Source organism: Dermacentor albipictus, chromosome 8 (genome assembly GCF_038994185.2).
Source record: "Dermacentor albipictus isolate Rhodes 1998 colony chromosome 8, USDA_Dalb.pri_finalv2, whole genome shotgun sequence".
In the NCBI taxonomy this organism is placed as follows: domain Eukaryota; kingdom Metazoa; phylum Arthropoda; class Arachnida; order Ixodida; family Ixodidae; genus Dermacentor; species Dermacentor albipictus.
Window position 1 is genome coordinate 89,227,703 of NC_091828.1, and position 24,009 is coordinate 89,251,711.

A 24,009-nucleotide genomic window follows, 5' to 3' on the forward strand; every position below is an offset into this window, starting at 1 on the left:
TGGTTACGCCCACTGCAGGGCAAAGGCCTCTCCCATAATTCTCCAACAACCCCGGTCATGTACTTATTGTGGCCATGCCGTCCCTGCAAACTTCTTTATCTCATCCGCCCACCTAACTTTCTGCCGCCCTCTGCTACGCTTCCCTTCCCTTGGGATCCAGTCCGTAACCCTTAAAGACCATCGGTTATCCTCCCTCCTCATTACATGTCCTGCCCATGCCCATTTCCTTTTCTTGATTTCAACTATGATGTCATTAACTCGCGTTTGTTCCCTCACCCAATCTGCTCTTTTCTTATCCCTTAACGTTACACCTATCATTCTTCTTTCCATAGCTCGTTGCGTCGTCCTCAATTTGAGTAGAACCCTTTTCGTAAGCCTCCAGGTTTCTGCCCCGTAGGTGAGTACAGGTAAGACGCAGCTATTATACACTTTCCTCTTGAGGGATAATGGCAACCTGCGGTTCATGATCTGAGAATGCCTGCCAAACGCACCCCAGCCCATTTTTATTCTTCTGATTATTTCTGGCTCATGATCCGGATCTGCCGTCACTACCTGCCCTAAGTAGATGTATTCCCTTACTACTTCCAGTGCCTCGCTGCCTATTGTAAATTGCTGTTCTCTTCCGAGACTGTTAAACATTACTTTAGTTTTCTGCAGATTAATTTTTAAACCCACTCTTCTGCTTTGCCTCTCCAGGTCAGTGAGCATGCATTGCAATTGGTCCCCTGAGTTACTAAGCAAGGCAATATCATCAGCGAATCGCAAGTTACTAAGGTATTCTCCATTAACTTTTATCCCCAATTCTTCCCAATCCAGGTCTCTGAATACCTCCTGTAAACACGCGGTGAATAGCATTGGAGAGATCGTATCTCCCTGTCTGACGCCTTTCTTTATTGGGATTTTGTTGCTTTCTTTATGGAGGACTATGGTGGCTGTGGAGCCGCTATAGATATCTTTCAGTATTTTTACATACGGCTCGTCTACACCCTGATTCCGTAATGCCTCCATGACTGCTGAGGTTTCGACAGAATCAAACGCTTTCTCGTAATCAATGAAAGCTATATATAAGGGTTGGTTATATTCCGCACATTTCTCTATCGCCTGATTGATAGTGTGAATATGATCTATTGTTGAGTAGCCTTTACGGAATCCTGCCTGGTCCTTTGCTTGACAGAAGTCTAAGGTGTTCCTGATTCTATTTACGATTACCTTAGTGAATAGTTTGTAGGCAACGGACAGTAAGCTGATCGGTCTATAATTTTTCAAGTCTTTGGCGTCCCCTTTCTTATGGATTAGGATAATGTTAGCGTTCTTCCAAGATTCCGGTACGCTCGAGGTCATGAGGCATTGCGTATACAGGGTTGCCAGTTTCTCTAGAACAATCTGCCCACCATCCTTCAACAAATCTGCTGTTACCTGATCCTGCCCAGCTGCCTTCCCCCTTTGCATATCTCCTAAGGCTTTCTTTACTTCTTCCGGCGTTACCTTTGGGATTTCGAATTCTTCTAGACTATTTTCTCTTCCATTATCGTCGTGGGTGCCACTGGTACTGTATAAATCTCTATAGAACTCCTCAGCCACATGAACTATCTCATCCATATTAGTTATGATATTGCCGACTTTGTCTCTTAACGCATACATCTGATTCTTGCCAATTCCTAGTTTCTTCTTCACTGTTTTTAGGCGTCCTCCGTTCCTGAGAGCATGTTCAATTCTATCCATATTATACTTCCTGATGCCAGCTGTCTTACGCTTGTTGATTAACTTCGAAATTTCTGCCAGTTCCATTCTAGCTGTAGGTTTAGAGGCTTTCATACATTGGCGTTTCTTGATCAGATCTTTCGTCTCCTGTGATAGTTTACTGGTATCCTGCCTAATGGAGTTGCCACCGACTTCCATTGCACACTCCTTAATGATGCCCACAAGATTGTCGTTCATTGCTTCAACACTAACTTCCTCTTCCTGAGTTAAAGCCGAGTACCTGTTCTGTAGCTTGATCTGGAATTCCTCTATTTTCCCACTTACCGCTAACTCATTGATCGGCTTCTTATGTACCAGTTTCTTCCGTTCCCTTCTCAGGTCTAGGCTAATTCGAGTTCTTACCATCCTGTGGTCACTGCTGCGCACCTTGCCGAGCACGTCCACATCTTGTATGATGCCAGGGTTAGCGCAGAGTATGAAGTCTATTTCATTTCTAGTCTCGCCGTTCGGGCTCCTCCACGTCCACTTGCGGCTATCCCGCTTGCGGAAGAAGGTATTCATTATCCTCATATTATTCTGTTCCGCAAACTCTACTAATAACTCTCCCCTGTTATTCCTAGTGCCTATGCCATATTCCTCCACTGCTTTGTCTCCAGGCTACTTCTTGCCTACCTTGGCATTAAAGTCGCCCATTAGTATAGTGTATTTGGTTTTCACTCTACCCATCGCCGATTCCACGTCTTCATAGAAGCTTTCGACTTCCTGGTCATCATGACTGGATGTAGGGGCGTAGACCTGTACAATTTTCATTTTGTACCTCTTATTAAGTTTCACAACAAGACCTGCCACCCTCTCGTTAATGCTATAGAATTCCTGTATGTTACCAGCTATATTCTTATTAATCAGGAATCCGACTCCTAGTTCTCTTCTCTCCGCTAAGCCCCGGTAGCACAGGACGTGCCCGCTTTTTAGCACTGTATATACTTCTTTTGGCCTCCTAACTTCACTGAGCCCTATGATATCCCATTTACTGCCCTCTAATTCCTCCAATAGCACTGCTAGATTCGCTTCACTAGATAACGTTCTAGCGTTCAACGTTGCCAGGTTCATATTCCAATGGCGGCCTGTTCGGCCATATTCAAAGACAGCAATAAAGGTGGCCTAATAAGCAATGCTTTTTATGCGAAGCATATTACGAGAGCTCAACCCAGCTCCTCAGGCGCGGCGGTGTCGCCTTCAATACCACGTGACACCGTGACGTCACGACAGAGGAGAAACGGGGCTCCAACTCGCGCCGTCGCTCGCGGCGGCCTCCTGGAGCCTCCTGGAGACAGAGCAGCTCGTTGGAATGAGAAGCGAAGGTTGCGGCGTGCTACAGAGACTGATTTTCTAGGTGGCTTTGGCTCAACTCTTGCAAGATGGGCTGGGTGGGAATCGAACCAGGGTCTCCGGAGTGTGCGACGGAGACGCTACCACTGAGCCACGAGTACGATGCTTCAAAGCGGTACAAACGCGCCTCTAGTGAATGCGGTGTTGCCTTAGAAATGAAATGTTTCTATGGCTCAGGCGTGCGTCGCTTGCTCAGGCGCACATTTCGTTGCCGCGCCGAACGCTGCGTTGCTCGACGCTCACGCGTCCAATGCGGGGTGCGTAGTCGCTGCGCCGTAGGCCATTGTCTTACACCCCTTGCCGGGTCGACGGGAACGCTGTCGCGTTCCACTCTTGAAGGCGGTGCAGAGTAACGCATGAGTTGTTTCTTCGTCTAGCCGAACCAAATATAGCCAAGCAACAGCAGTTCACCAGGCTAAACAGTGGTTCAGCAACTAAAATAAAGGCTAGTATGCTTCGCATCCTGGGCTTAACCTTAGCTAAGCCACAGCCATTTTTTGTTGAATCATTTGCTTGCTGATTTCTGCGTGTCATGTATTTCACAGTTAATTCATGATAATGCTTACGATACTTAGTTTTATGGAAGTGAACTATTTGCACACTTCATATACATAGATTTTTTTGTATCTCTATTTGACACCGTGCTAGTTATTCTTAAAGCTCGAGTATATGTTGCCCTTCTGTGCGTACGCAGGGCATTAGACCTCAGGCACGGAACTGGTGTTTTGTGATGATATGCTCATATCTCCACAAATTAACTGTAAGCTATCCCGAATTAACGGTTGTTAATTGCAGTAATTCAGTTTGTAATCACTTGATGTCGCGTTTAGCTGTTAAACTGTCACACTCTTGCGGTGTTGTTATTTTTACTGGAGTGGAGTATGAGCTGACTTGTGAATTAAATTGGATTAATTGGTTTTATATCATTACTAATTTTCAAAATAATTATTCTTGAATTTTTATTGTTACCGAAATTTCCTTGACAGTGCATACTCAAATATTGCGTGTTTAAATATATGTTTTGCGGTAATATTTTATCTGTTTGTGGTTTATTCATGCCTCTTACATGCTGATAACTGTTTGCAGTGCGACTTATACAAGTAAATAAAAGAGTGTAAGATTACTATTCTGTCCCTGTAGGCTCCACGGCCCAGCAAGGAGATCGGATAATTAGCAACTGACATGCTGCCGCAAAATGATATGTCTGTGCTCTCAACAGGGCTGAGATTGTCTTCCTTATGATAGTGTAAAACTTATAGGTATTTGTATTTATACATATTCTACACGAACCACCAACATTTATGTCTATTTGCATCATTTCTGGTGCTGCTGTACAAATAAATGTGTGCTGCCACGCCGCGCTAATCGAGAAGGTTTTTACGTTGTGGCTTCATGGCCGTGGAGATAAAAAGAAAAGGAAAAGGAAATGTATTTTTAGTTGTGAAAGGAAAAAGTTGAATTTCCTTATTTCTTAGATGCAAATAGTAATATCATTCCATTTTCATTAAACGTTTTCTGTGAGCTACTCTTCTCCCAGCTGCAAGACACATCATTTCCATAATGTGGGTTGTGCTGCCTATCTCCAAAAATTTTGTTTTGATACGGGCAATGTTGCATGCAGGAATGCGTAGTAATTCTGAAATCTTCCACCTTTCCAGATCAGCCTTCCGCTTGTGCAAAATATGATTATTACAAATCTAGCTATAATGTGATGGCATCATACTGTTTGCAGAAGGCTTTCTTTCAACATGAACCACAGCAAAGAAATATGTTGCCCCTGCAACCTTTGTGCAGTGCATTCACCTCTACAAAACAAAAGCAGCACACATATTTCACCAGCTATTCACTCCTTTTCATATTTAATCTTCAAATTATTAAGTATATGTGCCAGCTTATTTAAAAAGCTACAACTTCCATGATGCATTGTGTCTTCTATACTAACTGCTGCAAGCTGTCCTATGTAAACGACCTGGCTTAAAAAATAGCAAGGTGGCAAAGGTAAATTATACGCTGTGATCTGGACTGTCTTTGAATACTAAGACTGGAGAATTTGAACTGAAATGTTGATTGCTGCTGAACAAGATTACACCAATCGCCACAAAATTTCCGCAATAATCGTTAGCAGAAACATTACCAATACTTGACTAATTATCGAGTAGATAACCAATTATGGTTAAAAGCGGAGCTGTTGAATTAGGACACCACATTCCATTGCTGGAAGCATTCTGCCGCAGAATGTTCTCAAGAACGCACACTGCAAACATGCCATTAAATGTATTCCAGTTCCATTTGAGATGCTTAGGTACAGAATGTTGCTGCAGACCGTTCAGATACAATATTTAAAACAGCAACGCACTTCATTACAGATGCTGACGTTTCGATTTCTGGAAACTCGTGTCAGGCACAAGTTATGACAACTTGGTATGCTTTCAGTACTGGCTGCCTTCAATATGCTGTGACATGTTCCCTAAAGAAATGGAAAAAGCTGATTAGTAAATTTTGTCCCTCAATAATTGTATTGACTATCGCGCAAATTGTGATTTATGTAGCCGCGATGACGCTTTCACATCAATAAAATATAATTCTGACTTAAGACCTGCATATTTATTATTTTAGACAGAGTAATGTCCCAGTATCCTGGAACAGCCCATCTGGCTATTTTTGCGAACTTTTTTATTGTGATCTTTTGTAAAGGCATAGAATAATGCACGTCTTCACAAGCGCGTCCTTCTGCATATGCCCGTGAAGATTGTGCATGGCTCCTTCGGTCATCCTCTGAACTTCCCTACAGATCCCTGACGTAACTTATTGAGCAACGCTTTCAAAAAATTTTATTTCATGAGGTCAGCTGAAGTTCAGGAACTGTGCGTTACCTACGTCGGAGGGATACTTTTCTCTGATAACATACGTTTTCACAGCACATTGTCGTAGTTACGACAATGTGCCTCAAATGCCTATAAATTTTCAGGCGAGTATCTTGCTGACGTTGCTAACTGAAAGTTGTTGAAATTTGGCTGACCTTTTGAAATAGAATTTTTGGAAAGTGCTGCTCGGTGAAATAGGCTTGGGCATTGTAGTAAAGTTTGACGGATGGCCGGAGAATCATTTGTTCTGTATTCATGGGGATGGACAGACGGGAGGGTCAAGAGTTGTAAAACTGTGTGCTTACACAAAACGTTACAATAACAAAAGGCTGCGTTTACCTATAATGAAGGTTACTATATGCCTTTTAATTCACTGGCGCACGAAATGTTGACAATGTGCGCCTGTATGAAACGTTGCTTGAATAAAGGTTACAATTTTATTTCTGGTTGATAGGCGTGCAGATATGCCCCTTTAATGAAGGATACTTGAGTATCAGTTATTGAGTTTTTTTATCTATAAGTGCACAAATGCACAAATGCACAAATGCACAAATGCCAGTGACGAATTGCCAGCAGTGCTTGAAGCCGCGTTGCGAGTAGCAGGTAGGCGTGCCTCACGAGGGGAGTCGACTTCACAAACGGTATCAGTTGCTGCGCCGTAGATGTATCATTTTTTGTTGATGATAAGCTTGTAAAATAAGCACAGTGAAAAGGGTTGGTCACTAGAGTTTTCGCATTCATTTTTTTTTCGTGGCAAGCCCGTTGATCTGCAGAAGCATTCAACCACAGAAATTCCAGTTTTCTGGGAGAGAACTAACTTTAACTTTGTTTGGTTTTGAAAGAGGAAAATTTGACGATAGCTGGGCGGATCTTTAGTTGCTCAAAGGAACCCAGCCTGTGCACTCTGTCGATCATACCGTCGGTATCGTTCAATCTTAGATGGTGCGACGATAGATCTTCAACACTCTCTTAGAACTGTGCCTACGTCTCGTTAGCGCTGTCAGATATTCCGTAAAATATAAAAAAATTAACCCTTAGGGACCGATCTTCCAACTCGTCGAGCCTTGAGCTGAGCGTGGCACCTTCATTTCTAACAGTTTCATGAACAAGGCGCGAAATTTGAGCTGGGACCGACGCATATTGAATAGATTCTATAGGTTCCAAAGTTACCAATCTTTCTGTATGATCTGTAGCTTTGTGCGTTAGTGCCTCTTGGGTTTTCCTTAATCTCGACGAAAGACCCCATTAACTTCCATATGACGCTTGTCAAACTCATTTGACAAGGCACTAATGTCATCAAACAGTTGCTACTGCAATTCGCTAGGGTCAGGCTGAAGCGGACCAGTGTTTTGTTCATAGCATCAGGAGAACAAATATACACTCGTTTAAGGTATCCCGAACAACACTTGGGCAGCAGAAGAGCAAAATGCACCTGTTTAGTGAACGTTTAGAATAACGAGACCGGCTGCACCAACCTGCATATTAAAGAAGAAAGAGATCTTGAGCAACAACATCGTCACTGGTCTCCCGCGCCCACTGAAGACAGAAAGCCGATGCAAGTCTTTTAAATCCCTGCGGCAAGGTGCTGTCGGTGGAAGTGATGACGCCGTGATTGACCGTTAAACCAAAGTGGCGCTAGGGCAAAGTTCGTTGGACCGGTCACAATCGCGAGCTTTCGCCGAAGGTATCAGGAGCGGTGATGATAACGTCTACGGCGTCGATGCAGGAGCGGCTGGTCCAAAGCGTAGGCGCGGATAGCCATCCGAAGAATAAGTTGAAGAACTACATATGAAAGCAGAAGGGGATGTTGAGCCTACAACGAAGTCGCTGCTTTGATATGCCCACCTTAAAAAAGATGGGCAGGACAATCGGTAAAATAGGACTAGGAGATCGGTCGTGCCATCCACGCCTCTTTGAAAGGGGACGCTCATGGGATCCATCTGTTCATCCATCCGTGGCATACAGCGTCGCCCGTGCGGGGCGAAAGCAAAACAAAAACAAAAAAGAATCAGAAAGCTCGCCTTCCCGCATCGCAGGCAGCGGCAGTGGCATTGCATTAGCGCCTCAACAAGGACTGCATGAAGCCTACCGTGCCCGCTTTGTGCGGACAATAAATAAATAAAAATATAATTGCAGTTCCGCCCAAAAGGCGAAGCAGCGATTGCAATAGAAAATCGCTATTTAGCTGTACGGAGTAAGGACAGTAGTTTATCGGCCGTAAAAATTTGGAAACCTTCGTTTACTCATTAAATTAACAATGGTAGAATGTGTAAGCGCGACTCAACGAGGCCGTAGAAAGAAACCAACACACACAGACAGCGCTGTCCTTGTTTGTCTGCTTCTGTATACGTCCTTATTCTGTCACGCCTACACATTCTATCATAGATTCAAAACCAACTAATCTGCCAACTTGTTTTGAATACATTTACCAGCACGGTGTCACACGCGCACAGGTAAACATGAACACACATCCCTGGATGACAGCGGAAACTGTCTCTGAAAACGCTGGAGTTAGGAAACGCGGCAGCAGTCGCAAGCCAATTGACCTCCGAGCATCTGCAGCTTCAATGTGTACGAAATGTCGAAAGCACAACGCATGCGAAGTTACCGACAGCACACGCACTCTGCAAAAGATAGCAGGTCGCTTTGCAGGCCAAGTGGCGTCTACTACGGCTCCCGCGATTCGCGACCTTGCGATCTCGCCCGCCGCTAGGGATCCCGATGCCGTAGCGGCGGGCAAGAACACCACTCACCCGATCCGGACCGCCCTACCTCAAGCACGACGGGGGAAGGCAGCATCCCGACGCATTGCTCCCTCGGGCACGCGAAATTGAACCGCGTTGGCAGGTTCACCCTCACAGGCTTTGACTCGCACATACAGCAAACGGCGTGCGGCGACGCTCCTATCTCCCTTGGACTTTATACAAAACCTCACGGCGACGCCCACGGAAGAAATGCGTCGAGAGTGCCTATATAATTGCTATCGTAATAAAACTCGTGTTTTGACCCTTTATGCATTCACACAAGCTTCACTGTCTACATATAGATTCCAACTTGTTGAATCTGCATCATCTTTTGTAGGCATTCGCTGTTCTGCTAGTGCAAGATAACGCGTTGTGACACTTGGTCGGCCTGGCGTCGTAGAGAAAAAATTTTATAAGTGACCGCGTGCACCTTCCAGTGCACAAAAAGAAAAGAATTTACGTCTCGGATTCGTCGCCGAAACTGTCTTCCGTCTATCATCGTACTATGGTTAGTAGGCACGCTTCTGCAATGCCAAGCACGTCGTGTCTTGCCATTCAACACATTTTAAGGCACTTTCGCTGTCTACAAGCATGAACCCTGGAAACTTCCGGTTTGGCTCCCTGACGTATCGAGCTACACGTAGAAAACAAAAAAGGGCATTGGCGGCGATATCGGGCAGCAGGCGTGCGCCAAAATCAAAGCAGGAATATTGTCAACATTTTTCCTCTGAACATAAAGACAATGTTGCAAGTCAAGGTTGTCTAATTTTATACGTAAAATGTTACCTATTATTCTTGAGACGTAATGCGCGCGTATTTTCTCTCAACGGTTAAAAAAACATAATTATTGCACAGCAAAAGAACTTGGCAATGCGCTTTCTCAACCAGCGAAGCAGACTGATAAAGCCCGCCACCGGATGCTTCTTGGGGCCGCACTTTCGCTTCTATTGTTGAGCAAGCGAAACCGTCTTAGATATTCGGGTTGCAGAATCAAGCGTCTTTCCTTTCTTTAGATCACAATCTATCACTTAGATTTCTCTGCTAGAGGGACGCGCGTTCACACTGAACAATGCGGTGCGTTGCTTTTGATGCGCCACTTTGCCTTGCTGGCTCTTGAAACCTTCGCGCACACCACTTTCATTAGTGCATCCGACTTGCACACTACTTCTGAGGAAGTGTCTCCCCCTATATTACGTTCATGTAGGGATGCTACGTAGGCGAGCTAACGTCGTGCGCTACCAAAGCGGAAGCATTACGTGACTTTGCCGTAGCGCCGGAAAATGTTGCATTTTTCCACCCGAAATACTCCTTGTTGCGATTGGATGCCCACTAATTCGACGCTTGAGTAAACAAACGCGGACAGCTGAAGAAGTGTGTTCAGATGACAGTACTCTCGCTTTTATACAGGGTATGCCTAATAGTATTTACTGAATGGTAGCCGAGGCAAATCCCATGTTAATTGCGTGGGTTTTCATAATACTTAACCGTGAAGAATTCCTAGAAAGCTGGCTCCATTTGCAAGTCACATCCTGATTCCCGCACCTCGAGTACCACAAAGAGGTGGACAAACACATCAATGGCTAATATATAAAATGCTAACATATTACTACCCTTTCCCTTGTGTTCATTATTTCTATATGTGCAATATCTGTGAACGTATTCATATAGACACGGTTTTCCGACAACTAGAGTACCACAAAGAGGTGGACAAACACATCAATCGCTAATATATGCAATGCTAACATATTACTCTGCTTTTGCGTATGTTCATTACTTCTACATGTGCAATATCTGTGAACGTTGTCACATAGACACGGTTACGATCAGTATGTTCTTTCCACGCGCTGACAACGTCGCAGTCTATAAAGTGCATGGAGACCTAGAACACAGCTAGGTCAGCTGCTATACCCCCATGAAAAGGGCAATAACGTAACCAATGCAATTTTATACCCTCGTACACCGAGAAGAAAAAAAACAAGAAAAAATGAAGCCTGGTACCATGGCGACGGCTATGTTGATGCGCGAGGGTGAATTCGCCATCACGCTTGTCGTCTGCTGTGCGCTCGACGAGCATACGAATTTATGTGCAGGCGCCAACGAAAACCAACACCACCTGCATATAGTTTTTTCAGATTGTCTTCCTCTTTCAGATTTAGTTTTCTACGCGCTTCGGCTTCAAATTCTTTCCAATTCCCAACATGTGTAACCCGTCTGTGTGAAAACTTATCATTTTCTCTGCAAGATGGGCGTGCCGGCATGCAATGCCACACGGCTATTTTTCTGTTTCGGCAAAACATAAGTAGGCAGCAAAATGTGGCTTATTCACTGGTTTTATTACCAACCTACAGCACTGCAAGGCATTCAATACACAACACAATAATGTAGAGCTGAGTATCTCATTAGTGATTACAAATGGGCGCATTCGGTACTACGATCATACATACGTAAGACAACTTCCTACAGTTTTTGAAAGACCGAAAATAGTACAGAGACCGATTTTCTTTGCCGTGCACAACAGACGTCTACCTAAGCAATTTTGCCGCAACAGTTATTTGTGAATAATAAAAACACTATCAAGAGCAACAGATCTACATGTTTCACATACCAGTAAAAAAAACTTTCTTTTTTATTCCATACAGCGGGTATACTTGCTAGACGAAAGAACTTGCAAAGCTCTCCTTGTGCTAATGAAACGATAAATCTCTAGCAAAGTATATTGAATATGTTTGAGGTCTTTATATATCTGGTTTTGTTTCGCTATACAACATATAAGACCACACGACCTCCATTGAGATCGGTGACATTGTGAAGAAAGCGCCAATACTAAATCCCTCGCTAGCATATTGCAGATGTTTCTTAACATTTGCAATACAGTTCGTTTGCTCTATCGTCATCATGGCATAAATGCGCGGTTCCAAGTTAATAAAAGCAAACAGCGCTAAGTTTTCTTGTTGTGAAACAGTAAATGCAGGAGTAGCATGCGTCAATCGGCGGTTGATCGTCAGTAGAGTTTGGGCAAGGACAGTGATGCACCAAGGTATTATTGAACGCGCAGCTTCGAGACATGGAGACATACTTTTTAAGAGCAACGCAAGTCGGCTGCATTAAGTGAATCAGTGCAACCTGCTCAAGACAATTCTCTTTTGAATGGTTTTAAACACGTTTTAATACGCTTAATGTAGATTACGCCCTTTCCTTAAAGAGAGCCTATAGGCTCAGTTGCGTGCGACGTATTTGAAGCCTAGGAGACGTGTCATACCTATGTTAGGAGTTTCATCATTGTCTGCAGAACAAGCATTATGGAAATATTTCTGTGGACACAATAAGGAGGCGAAAGCTCTTCAACTTTCCTAGAATGCTTGTTTTCTTTGCTTATTAAGATTATTCGCGACATTGCCGAAAGAAGCTGTCCCCCCTCCAACTTTTACTCTATTGAGAGGAGAAGCTTTAGCTGAGGTGCTCCTATCTAAATACATCTAAAAGGAGGATTCGTTTTTCTCCGCAACCGCTGCACTAAATCTGACGAGATCTGTTGCATATAAAGGAAAACCTAAAATGTTGCTTTCGAATTCTTGATTTAAATCCTCCATTTTTAATTAAAATTAGCAAAATTCGAAAATTTTCAGAAAACAGAACTGTGGTTGTTTACAACTGCGCAACTCAGCAAGGAAGATTGATATAACAATTCACTGAAACGCATCTGATAGTACACTTAAAGCGGACAAAATTGACATGTTACACATGAATCTATAAAATTCAGTATCATGGAAAAACAGCTTTTGGAGAACCCTTTACCCGACGTAAGAAATTCACGTAAGATATAGACTGAAATATAGTATTTGTCCGCTTTAAATGATCTAATAGATGCAGTCTACAGAACCAAGATATCTTTTCTTGATGCCGAGCTATTAAAGTACAAACTTCTTGCGTCTATTCCTGTCTAACTGTCGAATTGTTGAAAATCGTTTTCACAAAATGCACAACCTAAATTCCGCTTGAATCAGTCACTAGAACTTAGTCTTCTCTTTCAAATGCAATAAGGTTTATCAGAATCGGTCCAGGGGGTATCTCAGAAAAGGGTTTTTGCGTTTTACATGTGTTTGAATAGGCCACTTCGGAATTGGGCCCGAGCTAAAGGTTCCTCTTAATGAAACACTGAAGTCAAAAGTGCTGAGCAAGAGTAGCACTTGCACACCATTACGGAGGTAAGCTCAAGCAGATTCTAGCATCCCGAGATCAAGGTTTGGTAGCTATGCGATAATCTTTGAAGAGGAGGGTGCAATGTGGGAGCAATGACAGTCTGCGGAAAGATTACGTTGCAGAATGTTTATGTACACATTGAAATATACCTAAAGATTTTCAAAAGATGTGCTAATCAGGAGACTGCCCTACGAGCTATCGGAATTACAAAGAAAAATATCAGTGAGGTTGTTTTTTTACTTTTCAAGCTTCCGAGTTTTTTTTTTTTTTGCAAGGGGATTTCTCTCAGGCCGTTTTTTTGAGATCCAGATGGCTGTCATTGATTTGCAGCGTAAGACATGCAATGCACTGCAGCAGGTCGAAGCGACATTTATTAGAGCAAGATATTTCTTATAGTACACTGCTGTTTAGCTCGTCTTCCAGAACAGCGGACACACCGCAGAATTCCGCGACCACACCAACGTGGTGCGGAAAAATTTATCCATCTCGTTTGAGGAAGTCGTTGCGATAATGGAGCGTCACCTGGCACTGAAATAGTTGGTAGGACTCTGGGCTCGCAAGATACATCACCTTTTCTAGTAGTTGCCTCGTAATATTCTTCAGGCAGCACTTTAACTTCGCTGATTGGCGATACCTTTGTGTCTATCATCTTTCAGTCTGTTGACGACGCCTGGGGTTTCTGTTGAGTATATTTTCCGGTTTTGACGTCGCCGCGGTAGTGTAGAAGCTGTAGAGGCATATACATTATCCGAACATCTTGTCAGGCTACTTGTGAAATTTTCGCAGACACTGCACCTTGTGTCAAGGAACACTACACATAGGCACACAGGACAAGAACAGCGCCCTGTCTGTGTTTGAGTGTGATGCCTGACATGCGTGCCATACAACATCGCTTCGCGTTTATGGAAACACAACATGAAAAGCCCGTTCATTATGAAATTTCTTCTGCACGTGACAAAAAGCGGAACTGTTTTCGTAGAATAGAACTTTTAGTCCATGTGGTGAGTTCTGATTATATTTGGTTGTAGAATTTGAAGTAGCAATGCGGCCGCAAAACTTAATAAGCAAATCGCAAGCATTACTGCGGCTATACATTCATGATACATAGACATATACAGTTTTCTTGATCGGTGAAAGTTTCGATTCATCTTGTTAGGATTAGGTAATTGATCGTTCTATTTACTTTGGCTCTATATCTTTTGCGAAATGTCAATACAAGCAAAAGAAACTTCGAATAGTTTAAACCCGCTGGGCAACTGAGCATTGCGATTTCAGCTCCGGAAGAATTCCTGCTGTAAAGCGGCAAACCAAGCTTATGGAGAAGACTGCTATGCGCGGCCAGAACTGTGTTCGTCGTAACGTATGCTGTAGCGCCAAGCGCGGCGCCCGTTTTCACGAACGAGAATTCGCTCATTGTCAGAGAAAACTGTGCGGCTTTTTAGTTTAAGCCATAATCGGGAACATCACGCACCGCACGCGAGCAAACGATAACGAAGGACTGGCACGCACACGGGTTCTTCGCGCGCGCGGAGCAAAGTTCGCTGCGTAACGTCACAGGGCACACGGTGCCGGAGCAAACGACAAGGAAAAGGTAGCGCTGGCCCCTCTCATGGCACTTGCGCTCTTACCTGTAAAGGGATTTTTGTGCGAAAATAATAAACTACAGAAGCACAGATATGCAACCACTTATACCTTTGTTTGCTTACCTTCGTTTCGTTTCATCCTATAGTTGTTTTGACAAGAACAACGTTTGTTTCTTCACAACGATTGCACAAAAAGTGCGCTTACCTCACGTCCGCTGGGAAACAGAAACATGTCGCCCTCGTGTTGCTACCCGAGCTCCCACGTCACACAGCAGCGCAGCGAGCCTTGTATCCTGAACGCAGTTTTTCCAACATTGCCGAAAAGTTCGCAGGTACAGAAAGTTCTAAACTGCAGAGCATGCGATAAAAACGTGCACCAAGAAAATGGCAGCCGAATAATTCAGAGCAAAAGCGCCTCCCCCTGGCGAAGCAAATGAAGTGACCACATAAAGTTATAAGACGCCAAAAAAGGAAATAGCCGAAAACACATATCTACACATAATTGCATCGCCTTGCTTTATTCTTATGTAGTTTGAAAAGGTAACGCCACATATGCAAACGTTATTGCATATTCTTTGGCTACCAGCTTCATGGCGGCGCTGTATTGCCAATACCAAAACTAGCGCCGGTGGAGAAACCATCTCTGCTTGAGGGACGCCTTCGTCACTGAACTATGCGGCGCGTCGCCTTTGATGCGTCATTTCGCCTTGTTGGCTCCTGAAACGTTCGCTTGCGTCAGTTCCATTAGCGCCGTGGATTTGCACACTTTCTTTCTTTTTTTTTCTTTTTGATCAAGCGTCTCCTTCGCAGACGCGTTCGTGCGGCGTTTGAAGGCAAGCTTACGTCGTGCATTACCGAAGTGGAAGCACTTTGTGAGTTTGTTTAAAAGCGCCACCGGCTTGCATTTTGCTGGGCAGAAACATTGCTCGTTGCTATGAAATGCCGACTTTACAAAGAATGCATAAAAGACACAGATAGCGGAAGAAGTGCCCGAATATCACTGTCTCTCCTTTTTTACAAGGGAATGACTAATAGTATTTCGTGAGCAGAAGGAGAATGCCCAGCCTATTTATGGGGGGTGTTCGGGTTAACTAGGCGTGAATAAATGCCAAGAGTACGGATCTCTTCGCATTTCTTCGACGTTAAGCGTTGGCCTGAAGCCAGTGTCACACCATTTATTTTTTCATTTGCTAATCGGTTTTGTTTAAATCAAATATGCTGCAGTACATGTGCTGTACCTTATAATGTACTTTTTGTTCATACCACAGTTGTAAGCGTGCCTACGGGTGAATAAATTTCCTTGTTAGCTACAATACTGATGTGCTATTCAACACTATCACAAGCAGATAGATGTACAGGTTCCTTCATCAAAAGTACTTCCACGAAACGCTACTACTACGCCTTTCCCTATGTTTATTATTTGTACTTGGGCAACAAATGCGAACGAAGTCATACACACAGTTACCACCGGTATGGTCTTTTTCCCCCGCTGACGACGTCACAGGGTGTACACTTCACGGAGACCTAGAACACCCACAGGATGCCCTACACGAGGCTTCAGGATGGTGTGCCCGCGTAGGACAGGTGCTTTCATCCACAAAAGCTGCATTCACATTAATCACCGATACACCAGGTTCCCGACATCTCTTGTACACACACTCACCCGAACCTAAATGACTCACCCTAGTATCGACTATCGACGTTCTCCGAGTCTCACTGGACACTTCCAGCTCTGCGGCAGCGCGTGTTGCACATGATCGCATCATGGTCTGCACAAGGATTGCCACGTCAGTGCGGGCTGTGGATCGCTTAGGAGATCAGGAGGAAGTACAAACCACCACTCCTATCAGCCGAACTAAAGTGAAGCACGTGTTGCAGAACGCTGGGCTAGTTGGATTTTATGTAATTGATGAATTTCCAGCTCTTCCTAGAACAGAAAGATTCGGAGTAAAAGAAAACGCAACAGGAAAGTCATTAGTTCTTCAACTGATTTCATGTCAAGACTTTGCAGAAGAAAGGCCTTGAATCTGGGCCCGTGCGTCAACCGGTCGTCTCATGTGTAACCATATAACGCCAAGTGACAGGGACAATGAGGAAAGAGCTGGATAAATTACTTGTTTATTTCAGTCAAATGTAGCAATCATAAATAAGTGAAGGTGGATGAAGAAAAGATATGATTTATCTTTCTTTCATAGGAATCGGTTGAACACGAAAGCGAAGCGTCTCTTCATAGAAGCTCTTGCATGTTTTCTTCGTGAGTTTATGGTCAGCTGCAGCGAAAGGAGGAGCCATAGAGTTTGTCACTATAACACCTAGAGGGTAATCTGGCGCCACCGGCTATGGGAGTTTCTTAAGGGGGCACCGTGCCGTCATGGGAATGACGGTATATGTGTCTGCGAGGCTCGTGTTCGCTGGTGTTGCAAGACGCTTCGTCCGAAACGTGGATATGGCTACGCAAATAACGCGCTCTCAAAGTAAAATCTTCATAAAATGTTTCCATTGACGCATATTACATCTTTAGTCACCCACGATGCATGACCAAGCGAAGAAAAGCAAGAACAGACGACCAACTGTTTCAAAGCGACCCGCCGTGGTTGCTCAGTGGCTATGGTGTTGGGCTGCTGAGCACGAGGTCGCGGGATCGAATCCCGGCCACGGCGGCCGCATTTCGATGGGGGCGAAATGCGAAAACACCCGTGTGCTTAGATTTAGGTGCACGTTAAAGAGCCCTAGGTGGTCAAAATTTCCGGAGTCCTCCACTACGGCGTGCCTCATAATCAGAAAGTGGTTTTGGCGCGTAAAACCCCAAATATTATTATTATTATTGTTTCAAAGCGAGCGCGAATTTTGTCGTCTGTGCTCCAACTTTAGCTGCCCGCTGATACTTTTTGCGTAACATGTAGTCGTACACACAATAACAAGTTCTCATAGTTAAACAAAACATGTTTTCGCGTAACAATAAAGCTAAAACAGCTTTTCACGTGCTGTTCAAGTAGAAAATGAATAATTGTGACAGACGGAACGGTACTTGCCAAGCGCGTCTTCAAGGTGTCCTGTATCTACGAGAACGATGCCAATCAGAATCCACAATATACCGGCATTCCCATGCATACCACAGCGCAGCAGCGCCAGATTTCCCTCTAGGTAATGTAGTGAGAAACTCTATGGGAGGAGCCTTTGTGGGCCGGTGTCCATGTTACAGAAGAGCTGCCTTGTCACTTCGGCGAAGGCATTTGCATTGTGGTACGGCTCCGCAGTGTCTTGGGCAGCCCGTTGAGCCACGACGCGCTCAGCTTCAGGAATGCTAGTGGCAGAGTTCGGAGCGTGCGCGGCAAACACGTTAAGGCGTTCTGCTTCGCGCTGGCGTGTCTCTCGTCGGACGAAAGCGAGATTCTCCAGTCGGCGTAATTGGCTTTCGGTGCCGCTTAGCGCTGCAGTTTTGCTAGGTAATGCCATCGCAATGGAGAAACAGCTGGCGGCGTTCAAGCGCTGCTGATGCTTCTTGAGCTGCGGCGTGCGAACTGCGGCGTGCGAAGTGTTTTATGCCGCATCCCGGATGAACTGCAGCGTCAAGTTCATCCGGGATGCGGCATAAAACACTTCCGTGTTAAAAACAATTGCCGCCAGGTTTGGTGCAAAGCCATGTCTCGTAACCACTCCTGCAAACCTCTTTTGAATTTAACTACCGCGGCGCCGGTTTTCCTGTCCTCTTCTTTGGTATTTATACGTATATGTCTACTAGAGTTGACCCTGGGGGTGTTAGCCAGCACCATCTCTCACATCCTTAGTGCGGATGTCAAACATGCTTCCTGCTGCGAGCGTCACTTCGTAGATGATCTTGGTTGGGTGACAGATTGGATCTTGGCGTGCTACTGGAACGCTGAAAAATTCATCTCAGAATGAGCAGCCTAAAGTTTTACAACTGGAGCAAGGATTAGTTGCATCCTCCCCCACACATTCGAGTCATCCGATTCACGTAGCTGGTCTATTCATGTATAAGCTGGAAGGTGCATCCTGCCCGTCACGATGAATGCACAAGCATCAGCAGATGCCGTTCGCCTCCCCGCATCGTGAACCATCTTTAAGAAAAACATAGCTAGGACAATCCGCACAATAATATCAAGAGCTTGGTGGCGCAACCCACCGCTTCATTTAAAGGAGACGCTCACAGCATCCGTCATTTCATCCATCTGCGGCGTCGCCGGCCGTACGGGTGAAAGCAAGAGAACAAAAAGAAGAACCAGAAAGCTAGCCTTCCAGCATCACTGGCGGTGGTGGCGGCATTGCGTAATATTCTCTACAAAGCCTGAATGAAGCCTTCCGTGTCACCATCTCCGGAAATTCAATGAACATATACTCACGTTTAGACTAGCAACATATGCACTCGCACAATGCTGGGCTGTCTACATATAGATACCAAGTCGGTGGATCTGCTGTATATCTTTATTATCCGCTATTCCACTCGTAAAAGGTAACACTTTAAGAAACTTTGCTGCATCAGGCGCCGCATAGACAAAATTTGTTCATAAGATATGACCGCACGCCCTTCCCAGCTAATAAAAAAAATATTACGCCGCGCGTTTGTTGCCGAAACTCTCTATGCGTCACCCATGGTACTGTGGCGGGAACGCGCGTTTCTGCAAGGTAAAACACGTGGTGTCTTTCCATCCAACACATTTCAGGACCCTCTTGCTATTTGAAACAGGCCCCGGACAGGTTCCGGTTTTGCTCAGAGACGTAGCACGTTAAACGTGGCGAAAAAGAAAGGTATTGGCGGCGATATCGAGTAGCAATGTCCTCAGATTGCCAATACTTCAGTGTGTAGACACACTGAAGTAAACGAGAATTTGGCATGTCAAGGTTGTCTTACGTTATGCGCAAAATTTTCTGCACTAGTCTTGAGGCGCCATGCGGACGTCTTTTTCCCCAAAACCTAAAAATAACTTACCGTACAGCGAAACAACTTGGAAATGCGCTTTGTATTGCGGCGCATCAGAGTGATAAGGCGCGTGACCGAAAGGCTCTTGGGGCCAAACTGTCGCTTCTGTTATTGCAACAGCCAAACCGTCTTACACCCCTGTCACACGGGTACTCGAAAGCCTTTCGAGCAAAACGGCTTCTCACGAAAAAGAGTTTCGACGGCAGAGACACGAAAGGGACCGATCTCTTTTTCAGAAGCGGCCTTTTCTGGAAACGCTGTTCGTCGATCTTTTTACGACCGGCGTGGTGTGGCCTCGAAGCTGCTGAGCGCCAGCAATTATGATATTTTTTTTTATTTTTTGTTTTTATGTTCACATAAAACAAAAAGCTATGGCAGGAGTGGATTTGTACATTGCATATAGCAAAATATTCTTCTGCAATAATCAACTTCAATACCTTAATAAACATAACTTCAAAATAAAAGATACAATCAGTATAATAAATACAGCAGGAATGAAGTTATTTTATACAATAATTCATCTAAAGGGAGTGACCTAGTTTCACCTGGTAGTAAGTTAAATTTTTCATTTTTATTAGTAAAAAAGCTATACTTATAGAAAGCTATAGTATATAAAACAAAATAAGTAAACATATATTACGCTGTCACCGAGGCTCACTATAAAAATGATTATAGGTCACGCCGAAGATGTAGTAAACACAGTAATGGTAATTTTATTCTGTACTCTTGTAAGCAGGTCAAATGCGTCGGGGATGTCACGTGACGACCTTACAGACGCTCGCCGCACAGGCGAGACATCGACGTTTCATAATATGGCGCAGTAAATTTATTTTGTAAACTTGTAACACATTAAATTTTGACCTTATATTTCAAGTTACATCAGTTTCTTTTCGTCGATCTTGTTTCGTACTCTACTAACACGCTTTCAGTAGCGTCTCCTGAAGGAAGCGTCGAAAAGATGTCGTCGGTGCCGCGTGACAGCGGCACAACACCTCTTCATTAAAAAGTATTTCAACTCAGTGAAAGCTACCTTACGTCAAAGAGTTTTTGAGTGTTCGCGTGGCACAGGTATGTATCCCTGCTAGAGAGATGCGTTCGTCACTGAAGTATGCGGCACGTCAATTTTGATGCACCTTTTTGCCTCGTTGGCTCCTCAAATCATCGCGTGCATTAGTTCCATTAGTACGTCAGATTTCCACACTTTCTTTTTATTGCGATAGCAGCTATAATGACATTCAAGTCGCATTTATGCCGTCGGAATCACCGTGAGGTTGTGTATGAGTGAGAGCGTCTGAAGGCGAGCCGGCGAACGCGGTTCGATCTCGCGTGCACGAGCGAGAAATGTGGCCCGGATGCGTGCCTTCTCATGTGGCTTGCGAGGCAGGGGTTCAGGCGAGCGATAGGGTCGCTATTTTCCGGCAGCTGCTGAGGGAGCCTCGATGACCTCCTCGCCCGCCGTTCTGTAGAGAGTGGAGACCACCGCGGCGTCTACCACGGTTTTCGCCACGCAAGTCGCGGTCGACGTAGCAGACGCCGTTGGTAGGCGCTGTAGAGAGACGTTGAAGGCGCTTTTGTGTCTTGAAAACGATCTGCTTTGTTTGCAGAAATCGCGCAGCGCCGGTAGCTTCGTATGGGCTGTGCCTTCGACGTTTCGTTCACGTTGTAGCGACATACGAACGGAGGTCCATTGGCTCAAGGCTGTTTTCGTGATTCCTAAGTGCAGCATTTTAAGACCGTTTCCGTTGTGATCGAGCGGGATGTGTTCATGTTTACCTGTGCGCGCGTACGTGACACCATGCTGGTTAATTTAGACAAACACGTTGACGTGCTAGTTGGTTTCAACCCCTCATAGAATGTGTAACCACGACTGAAAAAGGGCGTAGAAAGAAGCTGACAGAAAAGCAGTGCTGTCTTTGTCTGTCGGTTTCTTTCTACGTCCTCGTTGAGTAACGCTTACATATTCTATTATTGGTAAATTAGTTAGTAAGCGAATGTTTACAAATTTCTACGACCGACAAAACAACAATCCTTACTTCGTACAGCTATGTAGTAATTTGCTATCGCAATCAGTGCTTCGCCTTTCAGGCGGAACCGCAATTATTTTGATGAAATATCTCCTGCTTCACAATGTTCATGCAGAATGGTAGTCATGCCAGCACGCTTTCGAAGTGCAAGCACCTTGCGACTTTGTTATACAGCGGAAACAGCTTGCATTTTGCGGCGGAAATATTGCTCCTTGCTATGAAATACCCAATATACAAAAATGAATTAAAGAGCTTACACAGCAGTGAAAGTGCATTGACAACGCTATACTCCTACTTTTATACACCTAATGACTGTTACAATTTACTCAGTCGAGGCTGAGGCAAACCCCGGGCCATTGTAATGGGTGTTCAGCCTAACTAGCAGCGAACAAATGCTCTTAGGTGGCTCCATGGACACCTTCGTCGATCCTTGATGAGTCTTCTAGTATGCGCGACTATAAGAGACGGAGAGGCTGCTCCATGAAAAGTTGGTTCCATTGACAGGTCCAACATCCCTTCGTCTCGCTTCATAAATATATAGTATACCAGATTATAAGACATGGAGAGCCTCTTCTATGAAAATTTTGTTCAAGAAACGCTACTATGACGCCTTCCCGTATGTGTATTATTTGTACGTGCGCAACATATGCGAACTAAGTCATATACACAAAAATATCATCGCAGCTTTTTTGCCACATGCTGACGACTTCACAGAGTGTACACGACACACAGACCACAGGGGGTGTTCTGGATACCTAGCAGTGAATAACTGCCATGAGGATGGCTGAATTCGCAATGTGTTACTTGCATACGTTAGACAGCCCCCTCTACCAAAACTAGTTCCAAAAAACGCTACTACTGCGCCATCCAGTATGTTTATTGTTTGTCCTTGTGCAATATCGGTGAAGGAATTCATCTGCACATAGTTACCATCGGTATGTTTTTGCCACCCGCTAACGACGTCACAGCGTTCACACTACATGGAGATCTAGGAAGGCCATAGGATGCCCTATACGAGGCCTCAGGATGGTGTTCCGGTATAGTAGAGGCACTTCGGATGCCCAGGCTACATTCAGGCTCATCACTGATACGCTAGTTCACCGACTTCTCCTGCAAACACGCATCAATCGCAACCTAAATGACTCACTCTAGTACCGACGATCCAGGCACTTCGAGTCCAACTGGGCACTTCTGGCTCTGCGGCAACATGTGTTGCACATCATCGCATCATGGATTGGACAAGGGTTGCTACGTCAGCATGGGTTTGCCACGTCGCCTACCACATTAACAAAGCGCCCTTGCGCTGATTCCTACACGCCGCGCCAGTCAAAACTGAAGAACAAATGGGAGAAAGCTGGGCTAGCTGAATTTTATATAATTTATGAATTTCTAGCGCTTTGGATGGAAAAAAATATTCAGAGTAAAAGAGAACAGAAGTGGTAGGAGCCTGATTTTTCCCCTGATTTCATGTCAAGCGGCCGCAGAAGAAAGACCTAGAATCATGGTGCATTTGTCAAGCCGCTCGTCAAAGGTGTAAACGCAGAAAGCCAACACGCACTGACAACAAGGAAAGGGTAGGGTAAAGCACTTGCTTATTTTGAGTCAATTAGAAAGTACATATAGATGAAGTTGTATCAAAAAAGATGTGGTTTATAATTATTTCAATGCAATCAGTAGAACACGAAAGTGAGCTTGCATGTTTGCTTCCTGAACTTACGGTGCGCTGCAGCGAAAGGCGCAAGATTTGCGGGACGGCGTCCATGTTGCAGGATTGCTTCGCGCACGGGGTCCTGCTGCCGAGTCGCTTGGGCGAAGGCGCGAGCATTGTGCTACGAATGTCTGTGGCAGCCAGTTAAGGTTTCGACGCGCTGAGCTTCAGGAATACGAGTGCCAGAGTCCACAGCCTGCACTACAAGCACGCGGAGTTCTGCTTCACGCTGGCGTGCCTCTCGCGGGACCAAAGCCCCACTCGCCCGCCGACATCGTTACCCTTCCGCGCCACTTAACGCACCCGATAGTTGATGTCATCGGGAGCTAAGCGCTTGGCGGCGTGTAAGCGCAGCTGATGCATGTCGACGCTAAACTTCGTAGGCGACGAGGCGTCAGAGGCTAATCAGACGCGAAAAGCTAACCATGTTCGGAAACTGCGTCGTCAGCTAAACAGAAGGCCTATATCGCATGCACCTGGTTGGAGGCCCCAATGCGTTGAGATTACCGAAGGCGCTCCCTCTCGGTGCTCGTCAGCGTCATGATGCAGTGTTTCGCGTCACAGCTCCTACGTGGCGGTGCCGTACCTGTGAAGATATAGCATATTACGCGGTAGTGTTAAGGGTCCCGCCTCGCACAAAGTCATCTGTCAGCGTCCATTGCCGGCAGCAAACATCTTGTGAGATAAAATCATTTCAAGACACGCAGGCCCTCCGCGTGGCGCACAGGCGTCACTAAACTAATTACGTTTCTCCAAGTAAAACGTGTCTTAAAGACAAGCTACAGACATGATAGCTTTCGTCTGTAATTGTAATAGACGAAAAAGCGTAATTCTGGTTCGCGGTAACTCAAACACAA

At 44.9% G+C, this 24,009-nt stretch overlaps 1 long non-coding RNA gene across 1 annotated transcript in view; it reads right to left on the reverse strand.

Moving 5' to 3' along the window:
- Positions 1-14,846, reverse strand: part of LOC135918235 (uncharacterized) — a 69,468-nt gene extending 54,622 nt beyond the window's left edge. Inside the window, exon 1 of the long non-coding RNA XR_010569602.2 lies at positions 14,687-14,846. This is a non-coding gene — a long non-coding RNA (uncharacterized lncRNA). The remainder of the gene's footprint in view (positions 1-14,686) is intronic.
- Between the last annotated feature and the right edge of the window lie 9,163 nt (positions 14,847-24,009).